General features: G+C 36.0%; 1 protein-coding gene across 4 annotated transcripts in view; it reads right to left on the bottom strand.

The window, feature by feature from the left end:
• The window catches only part of Rho1 (ras-like GTP-binding protein Rho1), a 160937-nt gene that overhangs the window by 30268 nt on the left and 120669 nt on the right, over positions 1 to 10000 (bottom strand). The window lies entirely within an intron of this gene.

Below are 10000 nucleotides of genomic sequence, written 5' to 3'. Positions count from 1 at the left end.
CCTCGTCAAAACGGCATTGTTTTTCCGACAACTCCTACAGGTGTAAACAATTTAACCATCTCATAACTGTGGCAGTGTTTTCCAAGGTATATTACAAACAAAAATCGTTAATCACACAACACGCCCACATGATCTTAAAATCAACACGCATCATACATACATACACACACACACACACACACAGCACGAGACTTAATCAGAAACATAATCAGCCATCCATACAGGTGGTTTTCTATTCCTCTGTGGACGCTGATTTTCTCCCGTTCCTCTTAGAACATTTACTTGTGGTTCCACTGATTCTTCAGAGACTGAATCATCACTTGACATTTCGCTTGAGCCATCAGATAGGGAAGCTGGAACTATAACTGGTCGCACATCCAACACATGCCTTGGCATTCCCTCAACGGAAATGCTGTTTGAAGAGTTCACATGAGTGACAATCCCTTTACGCCATTGAGTAGTACAATGGGCGTTTGGAGGCTTCACCCACACTTCCTCTCCCATCTTGATTAAAAGGGGCTTGTCTTGGCTGGTATCTGTTCCATTGGGGACTACTGAAGGATACCTCCACTCATATCTGTATACCGAAAGTTGTGGAACAGACGATTCAACTTGTCCAGATCTTGGTGTGCTGTTGTACCAAAACACTGCTTCTATAGGACTAATTCCTCCTCTCTCTGCAATAGCCTTGATGGTCCTATGATGTCTTTCAACTATTCCATTTCCTCCTGGTCGATAAGCAGCCCGAAACACCCTAACAGTGTTCCAATGAGACAACATATCTCCTAAACACTGCGACCTAAACGCTGTACTATTATCCAGTAAAAGATGCTATTCAACTCGGCAGATATTTCTTGAGCATCTTCTCTCTTTAGCTGCCTCCATATTGCAAAACGACCTGGACCACAATCCACCACTGATAAATAGGGTACCTGTCTGTAATGAGTAACATCAATAGCTAAGCGCTGCCAGTTTCTTTCAACACTTAATTCGCCTCCTTGGTGCATCACAGGCGCAGGATCAATGGACTGACAACGATCACAACACTGAACTACCTTCTTCACACATTCTCTGGAAACTTGAGGATCCAACTTTTTAGCTAAATATAGTGTTCTGTCAATTCCCATATGGTGTTTATTATGCAACTCTGTTATATCAACTACAGCACCTGCACAGAGATGTGCATGTTCAACTTCAATGCTCACCAACCAATTCTTCTTGACTCTTGTCAAAATATCAGCTTTATTCTTCTCTGAAGGCACCGTCTGAACAACGATATTCAAACCAAACTCAGTAATCAATTCCCTCAATGTACCCAAGCGTCTTTTGATTATCATCTCAGCAGCTCCTTTTGTGTGGACACGCTTCTCAGCACTGACTATAAATTTCAACCATACCCCCACGGTTGCAGAGTTAGTCCTCACCTCTATCGACTCTAAACCCCATCTAATGGCTAAATTTACTCCTTTCGAAAACAGCTTCTAGTTCGGCAACATTGATGTGGTTGAAACCGTCCTTTTTTTCTAAGCCAAGCAGCGTCCTCAGCAATTTTGCCATTTATCTCCAAAACTACACCCATAGCAATTTTGCTGGCATCACACCACACAACACCATGCTTTACACTCGGGACACACCAGTTTCCTCTCACAGGATCATCAACAACTCTTTGCAATCTGTTACTTAAAAATTAAATACTGATGCTATGAAAAGACTTGCCTCCTACTAACTGTTTGAGTTTGAAAACAAGAGCCTAGTGATTAACATGGTCATACGCAGCGCTAAAATCAATTCCAATCATACGAACTTCCTGACCACAATCAAGGGATTTCTGTACAGCATTGGAGATTGTAACAAAGGCATCATATGCTTCAAGGCCTTTACGAAAGCCAAACTACAAACTAGGCAATGGATTTTTTTATCGTCAATATACCTATTTAGACGTTTTGCCAAAATATTCTCAAAAACTTTTAGTAATGCGGAAGTTATGAAAATTTTGCAGTAATTTGCAGTGTTAGGGCTACCACAAACACATTTCACTCAAGTAACATTACAAACAAATGCAAATAGAATCTCTTCTTGCTAACTTGCAGAAAATATCAGACAACTTAGGAGCTAAGAAATCAGCGGCCTTTATGAAAAAGAAATAAAAAAAAAACACTAGAGGAAAAATATCATTTGGGTCTACACCTCCCTATATCAAGGCCCATCAAGAGTGCTGTAATTCCATGGGAGCTTTGGGACCGAAAAGCTAAACTAGTTAGTTTAGCCTCAGGAAAACAGGAATAAGGAAGATCGAGTTTCTCATTATCCTGCTTGGCATCAAACGCATCACCCAAATGGGTTGCTTTTTCCTTTGGACAGTGAGTGACAGCGCCATCTTGTTCAAGTAAAGGAGGAACTGTTGTATCTACACCGAAGAGTGCAGATTTAAGGGTATCCCACCACTCATGTTCCTGGGTTGTACCACGGACTATTAAGTGAATGTATTTCCTAATTTATATAAAATCAAACAGTCAAATCACTTTATAAAGGTTAACATAAGTAACTTGTCGTGTCTTATAAATAAAATGGTTGAAAACAAGAAAAAATCTAAAAAATATATCATATATAATAACTAGGGTACAGCCACTTCATCATATCAAAGGAAGATGGAAATATGCATATATTATGCCATAGAAACCAAGTCTGTCCAACAAACATGAGAAATGTTTTCCTAAAGATTGACTATATATAATCAGTCACAAGAGACACTCTTCAGCGTTATGCAATTAGTATGACATTTCGACATTGCATGATCGACACTTGAGCAATTTTATGAAACATTCGTCTGTCTAAAAAGTTGCATCTTTAAATGAACGCAACCATCGCCGTCGTCAGTTGGAGCATGATTTCGAGAGACAGTAAAACGGTTTAAATCAAGGCTTGGGCTATGTAATGTTTAGGAGAAGAAGAAGAAGAAGAAGAAGAAGTAAACCACCTGATAACCGAATCTTTAAAAACGAGAATTATTAGACGTAATACTTGACTCCCACCACTGCGATAGAAATGAGTAACCCTCCACGTAGGCTAAGATGATAACGACCGAGATACTGAACCAGATAGATAAGAGAGGCTTTAACTTTGGAAAACGCACTGATTTCTAATACTGTACTGTATCTAAATTTATTCGCATCGATGTGCGCATGCTTGACACAGTGCTCTCCTTTGTTCCTGAGGGTGAGAGTCGCGGGAGAGCCAGAGAAAAATAAAGAGAACGTAGTGAGCGATGAAAGATGGTGTTCTTCCCATCACCTACCGGTCATCTAGGCTAAGGCTTAAATATTTTCGCTTGTTTTTCGTCTATTTGTTTATTAGGGTTTTATAAATAGGTGGTTTGACTGTTGCATATACAAATTATTATTAAAAAGCTTCCTGTTTTTTTGTATTCTCATATTACAGGTAAAATAATTTAGAGGTTTAAACTGGCATCATCATCAAAGGATCTTGATTTCATGAAGCGTCTCTTTGAAAAGTTTGAAGGTTACTTATGAGCAGCAAAAGCAAGGGACCGACCATATACTGGACATATGATTTAACGTCAAAGCTCCCTTTCCACCCAAGCTAGGACCAGAGAGGACGAGGCAATAGCAGCATATAATGAATACTTTTTCAAACCCAGAGACGCTATCCACTAGGCTGTCAGGACATGTCTTTCCTCGTCTATAGTACTACAATTTTACATTTGTTTTTCTATTCATCAACTTTACCCAGAATAAGATAACCGATTGTGTACGATGCTTGTAGATTGATCAATAATAATATATTGATCATTATGATGTTCAAAATGGATTTAACGATTTAATAGTAAAATAAGTAAAACATTTAATACAGAAAAACAAGTAAATTGGAAAGACGAATTTAATTACGATATATTTTTTTTTTCAACCCGTTCCCGGCAAGAATCTATTTTCAGTCAAGTGTGCCAGTCAGTAACGAACTGATCACTGAGCGATGAGACTGGCGCCAAAGCCACTTACAAGAGCACAGAAGAAGAAGAAGAAGAAGAAATTAGGAGGGAAATGTTGCTCCAAGATTCCTGTTCTGATGTGTCACACGATACCTGTAATCATTTACACTTTAAGCCAAGCCCATTCTCTCTCTCTCTCTCTCTCTCTCTCTCTCTCTCCCTCTCTCTCTCTCTCTCTCTCTCTCTCTCTCTCTCTCTCTCTCATCTTTATTATGACTGTCTTATTCTTTATCTTGAGAATGTATACTTCCAGTAAAACTCTCTTTTAAAAAGTTAATTCAAAATAGCACTTAGAATATAGCTTCTTTGTTAGATAACATTAAATACTGGTTAACAATGCACATTGAATATAATCAAACGCTATTGCATATCTTTAATGAAGTTAAAACAAGATTAAACCAATGAATAATTGCGCAACAAAACTTCAACAAAATCGGAAACCTAAAAAAATTCATTTAATCTTTATTGGTATCACATCTACTCCAGTTGTGCTAAAGGGTGCTTGAGGGTACACTCGGTCACACTATTTAATAATGATAATAATAATAATAATAATAATAATAATAATAATAATAATAAAAACTACCGGAACCAGTGTAAATTACACGAAATGATATTTTCAATACTAATTATCTTGTTCCTAACCTATAGCCTACATGTTTGAATAAAATGTCCCGAGATTAATTTTATAATCTAGGTTATGGAAATTGATAGAACTCAATTTTTTGTATATTTAAAAATAGAGTCAGGTGCTAAAGACCAAATTGGGAAAACTATACAAGATGTGCGTTGGTTAAGTAATCAAAGTCTAATGTGAATTTGTAAGAGTATACCATGAAATTATTTCCGTTTTTTTTAAAGCATGACAAAAAAAATAAATAACACACACGCTATCGTATTAATAATAATAATAATGGTAATAATAATAATAATAAAAGCTCGTTCCTTTCATCCGACACTGCTGTTTCTCCCACTCGACACAGACCAGCCTCGGTGGCTACTAGCTTCGTCCCCAAAACTCCTCTTAGCCCTCCCATTTCGCCTCTTACGGACCCTAAAAAAATATACCACGTCTTCACTGTTACTCTTTTGTTCGTCTTTATCTTGTTATTTAATTTTTGTTCAGTCCTTAAGATCCAGCTGCCCTTCGCCTTTTCCATACTCTAAGTTTGTTTACCTTTTGTAAAAGTTTGTATATTTTTTGTAAAAGTTTGTATATATACTCTTAGGTAAAGTTTGTTTACTTTTTCGTAAGATTGTTTACTTTTTGTATAGGTTTATTTACTTTGTGTAAAAGTTTTTATACTTTTCGTGAAAGTTTGTTTACTTTTTACATAAGTTTGTTTAATTTATGTCCAGTAGGATTTGCATCCCTTGTTTTTTTTATTGTTACACAATTCTGAGTTTTAGTGGAGTCCTATAAGATACTGGCCTCCATTTTCATTTCCACCAACTAATCAAGGATCTCACTTTACTAATAAATTACATTTCGTTATTGTAAAGAAAGTATAACCACACACATTTCCAACTATTATTCCCTTTTTGTGTTGTTTGCTGATCCATTATTTTACATTTATACTCTTCCATCCAATCAGCTTTATTACAACGTTTCGGCATAAGTCCTTTCATGGTATATAAATCAAATATCCGTTTTAATGTTGTTAATGTTCTTAAAATATTTATCTTAATTTTCATTGCTTATATCGTTTATTTATTTCCTTATTTCCTTTCCTCACTGGGCTATTTTTCCTTGTTGGAGCCCTTGGGCATATAGCATCATGCTTTACCAACTAGGGTTGTAGCTTAGCTTTTAATAATAATAATAATAATAATAATAATAATAATAATAATAATAATAAACACTGGTAAAAGACATGAGCCACAATAAAATAATTTAAAATGATAAATATAAATACTAAAATATTTCATTGTTGCTCATATATTTTGTCAATGTTTTTTATTGTTTGTACCAATGCATGTTTTTAACTTTATATAACCTGATGATGGACTAATGACCAAAACCATTGTAATAAAGGCGATTGACTGGAAGATGATGTTCTTCATTCGACTGCGTTTCCCCTCGTCTGAGAATTACATTTATACTTCATAAAATTTTATTATATAAAGCAGAATTACCCTTTCACGGCCCCTTTCAGATAATCCATTGGAAATAGAGTTAAACAGCTTTCGATGGTAGACTACCCAAATATTTATTTTACTAGGAAATGTTTTGCGATGTTTACGATTCTGTGGGAGGTTGGGCTGTGGCACCCTAGCAGTACCAGCTGAACTCGGCTGAGTCCCTGGTTAGGCTGGAGGAACGTAGAGAGTAGAGGTCACCTTTTTGTTTTGTTTCATTGTTGATGTCGGCTATCCCCCAAAATTGGGGGAAGTGCCTTTGGTATATGTATGTATGTATGTACGATTCTGTTTGTACCCATCGGGTATTTCTGGCGGGCAAAGCGACGACCTGGGCTTACATCCCAAGTTTTCTCTTCGATGCCAAATTCATTTAAGTTCTTTACTCAAAAGAAATCCTTATTTGAAAGGCGTAAAGGTACATAACGTTTGCATAAACCTATTACTTGATTCGATGAAGAATTTGCAAAGGCAATGGCTGTTAGCATCATAACATCCCGTTCGATAAATATATAAACAATTTACATAATTCCGTCTTGTGAATAAACCATGAAAGAGCTACAGAATCAAGTCCCAGAATAGCTATTTCTAAAGACTTAATTATTATTATTATTATTATTATTATTATTATTATTATTATTATTATTATTATTATTATTATTATTATTATTATTATCAATTGCTGAGCTACAACCCTAGTTGGAAAAAACAAGATGCTATGAGCCCAAGGGGTCCAACAGGGATAATAATTTAGCTCAGTGAGGAAAGGAATAAGAAAATAAATAGTCTATAAGAGAAGTAATTAACAACTAAAATAAAATATTTTAAGAACAGTAACATTAAAATGAATATTTTTATATAAACTATAAAAATAAAAGAATAAAAAAAACAGGAAGAGAAGTAATGTAAAATAGTATGTCAGTTATTATCATTAAAGAAGGAGTTTTACCAGCCCAATGAGTCAAGCTTGACTCTCACAGGGCTGGCCCGACATAAAATCGGGATATAAAGAATTATAAGATCAAAATTTAATTGATAAGGAAAAAAATTTATATATATATATATATATATATGTATATATATATATATATATATATGTATATATATATATACATATATATATATATACATATATATATATATAATGTATATACTTATATATCTTTAAATATTCTAAATATGGGTGAATAGATGGATGAATTGATATATATATATATATATATGTGTGTGTGTGTGTGTGTGTGTGTGAGTGATAAAAAGAATGAACTATATATTAAATCTATTTAATTTAAAAAATAATTAGTAATAACATAAAAATCTCAGGTAAAAATTGAGATTCTATCAATAATACGTGAATTCCTTAAAAAAAGTTAAAATTCCAGAAATAGAAAAACTACTTGATTCAGATAAAATGTCAGAAAACGTTTTCTGACCAAAACATCTCTCTCTCTCTCTCTCTCTCTCTCTCTCTCTCTCTCTCTCTCTCTCGCAGAAAAACTTTACAAACCGAAAATATATGTTTAATCGATAAAAAAGTATCACTCACTGCACATTGGAACAGTGCCGTGAGGTGTACTGATTAAAAATTCATGGGTCAATCTCGAGTGCCCAATTCGTAATCTGGTTAAAATTACTTCAGTTCTTTTGTTATTTTGTATTGAGGAATCCCAAGGAGCAACCTTCGGTTTAATTTGCCTTAATTTATTATTTACTGGCACATTATTCCAAATATTAGTGTCCTAGTGTACCCTCAACAAGACAACTCTAAGTGTGGTTGACATTTAGAGATTAGGCTATAATTATTAAAATATGAAGGGAAAAAATCTTAATTATCAATAGCATGGCTCCAAAGCTATTTAGTTTGAACAATGAAACTTCATGATTACTACAAATGAAGAGCTTTCTTCCGAGTTTCCATTATATGCTTGTCATGGATCTTGAGACTAATAACAAAATAATACATGCCCAATCTCGACCTCCGACCAACTCTTCTCTAGAAGTCTACCAAAACCGTAGTCTGATTAGACTAACGAAATAAAAACAGGTTAAGTGCACAATGATAGATAAATCAGATGACAATTTCCCTTCGTGCACATCTTTGTATCTAGTTTGATTGAACTTCTCAAGAACTGCAAGGTGGAGCCACTCCTTAAGAAATGGAAGGAGGGAGTGTTCGTTAAGAACTGGACGGAGAGGTTACCCCTCAAAAAGTGGAAGCAGGGGCCACTACTCAAGACGTGAAAAGAGGAAGTGTTCCTCAAGTACTGTTAAAAATGGAGCACTCCTAAAGAACTGAAAGGAGGGCTCGCTCCTCAAGAACTGGAAGGAGAGGCCCACTCCTCAAGAACTGGAGGAATGGGCCGCTCTCCAAGAACTGGAAGAATGGGCCGATATTCAAGAACTGGAAGAATGGGCTGCTCTTCAAGAACTAGAAGAACTGGAAGAAGCGGCTGCTCCTCAATTTTGGAAGGAGTGGACACTCCTCAAGAACTGTTAGAATGGGCTGCTCCTAAAGAACTGGAAGGAGGGACCATTCATCAAGAATTGGAAGAATGAGCCACTCGTAAAGAACTGTAAGGAGGGCCCGTTCATCAAGAACTGGAAGAATGGGCTGCTCCTACAGAACTGGAAGGAGGGTCCATTCCTCAAGAACTGGAAGGAGGCCCGCTCCTAAAGAACTGGAAAAAGCAGCCACTCCTCAAAGAGTGGAAGGAGCGGCACTCCGCAAGAACTGGAAGGAGGGCCACTCCTAAAGAAATCGAAAGAGGGGCCACACCTCAAGAACTGGAAAGACCAGCCGCTCCTCAAGAACTGGAAGGAGGGGCCACACCTCTTCTAGAACTGGAAGGAGGGCCACTCCTAAAAAATTGGAAAGGGGATGCGCACCTCAAGAACTGGAAGGATCATTCCTCAAGAACTGGAAGGATCATTCCTCAAGAACTAGAAGGAAGGGTCACTTTTCAAGAAGTGGAAGGAGGGGCCAGTTCTCAAGAACTGGAAGGAGGGGTCACTCATCAAGAACTGGAAAGATGAGCCACTCCTCAGACCGTATAGGGAGTTCTGATGATAATGTAACCGTGACAGACATTCTGGTGGACAGATAGACATTAGAACGAACGGAGGTTAAAACTTTAGTGGCCCCTACTTTGTTACTAGGGAACTATGATGTAGTTTCATCTATTACATATATAAGAGGCAATCAAAATCCGGATAACAGAAACGTCAGGATGAAATTGATAATTAATATGGGAGATGGAGCGGTGTTTGTAATGAATAATCTTGAAATTTTCCTACAGAATTTAATAATGACGATATCAATGATGGAATTAACTATAATCCTGGTAAACAATCTTCTCCCTTTGTAGAATATATGAATAAACAGATTAAAAATAATCTTTGAAATCTATATGTAAAACGAGTACAATACATGCACTATGCTCTAGAATCTAGAGTATGAAACATTTTACAGTTTTATCTTTAATAGAACGGTCACAAATTAATGTAAGGACGAAAACAATGGGACTCCCCAAGAGATGGACCAATTCCCATAAAGTAACACGACACTTGTCAGATGTTCCTTATAATGACGTTCTTTTCTAATTCCTATTTCAAATGACTTTCGGTGTTGCTTGTACAATAAACCTTATCAACGGGTGATTTTCAAATATCTTTTTTATCTTTATACAATAGTAATGTAAATTTCCTCTCATGCATGAATCGCAAATTTGATTTGATGCCAAAATAGCTCTTTGAAACTGAAAAGGTCCATGATATACAGTGATCTGGAAAAGGAATGAAGTAAAAAATCTAACTATATAAGGAAAAAATTCTACCATAATGACTATGGAATCATTT

This window comes from Palaemon carinicauda, chromosome 5 (genome assembly GCF_036898095.1).
Source record: "Palaemon carinicauda isolate YSFRI2023 chromosome 5, ASM3689809v2, whole genome shotgun sequence".
In the NCBI taxonomy this organism is placed as follows: domain Eukaryota; kingdom Metazoa; phylum Arthropoda; class Malacostraca; order Decapoda; family Palaemonidae; genus Palaemon; species Palaemon carinicauda.
This window is presented reverse-complemented; position numbering and strand designations above follow the sequence as displayed.